Consider the following 858-nt stretch of genomic DNA (forward strand, 5'->3'; position numbering starts at 1 on the left):
TGTGCATATATATGTGTATCCATGTCCATGCAGGCATGCACATACTGTATACCATACCCAGGGTCTTATTGCTACCAGCATTACTTTTTTTTAAAATTAATTAATCAATTTATTTATTTAATTTTTTTGCTTTATTTTAATCTTACTTTTACCATTTAAATATGTTTTTCTTGTACCTATTTGGTGAGGGGAAGAGGGGATGGGAGGGAGAAGAAGGAGGTAAAGTTTGCTTTGTTGCATGTAATAGTATCTTGCCGTTTAATTTGCTGTAACTTTCAAACAAAAAACTAATAAACACGTTAATAAAAAAAAAGTCTGATGAGGGTAAATCCAAGAACAAACAAACAAAAATAATCCAACGTCACACACAGATGAGAACCCAAGCAGAGAGCACACAGCACAACAGAAACCAGTTACAGTGATAATTTTATTTACAAAAGAACAGGAAGAACCAAATTGAACTGACTAGAAGTAAAGCTAGAACTAGCCAAGATTACTAACTGTATGAGCAGAAGCTACAATCTGAAAGGGAGTGGAGTGTGAAGCCAGTGTCGCGGTGCGACTCTACATGAGCACAATATACATTGTACAAGTTCAAAATTAAGTCAGATGTCCGATAACGCCACCCTGGGAATTTTGCCCAGAGAATTATCCTTCTCCAACACTTAGAGGTACACAAGTTCGTTCACTCATGAGGCTTGAGACGTGTGTCCAAATTAAAAGAATTTATTATAATTTTCTAAAAAAACAGATTAAAACAGATAAACACTATTCACACTAGGGGCCAAAGGAAAAAAAAAACAAAAAAAAAACGAAGGAATGTAATCAGTTGCTGGCCGCCAGGTGGATGGGGCGAGT

Source organism: Amphiprion ocellaris, chromosome 10 (genome assembly GCF_022539595.1).
Source record: "Amphiprion ocellaris isolate individual 3 ecotype Okinawa chromosome 10, ASM2253959v1, whole genome shotgun sequence".
Lineage (NCBI taxonomy): Eukaryota > Metazoa > Chordata > Actinopteri > Pomacentridae > Amphiprion > Amphiprion ocellaris.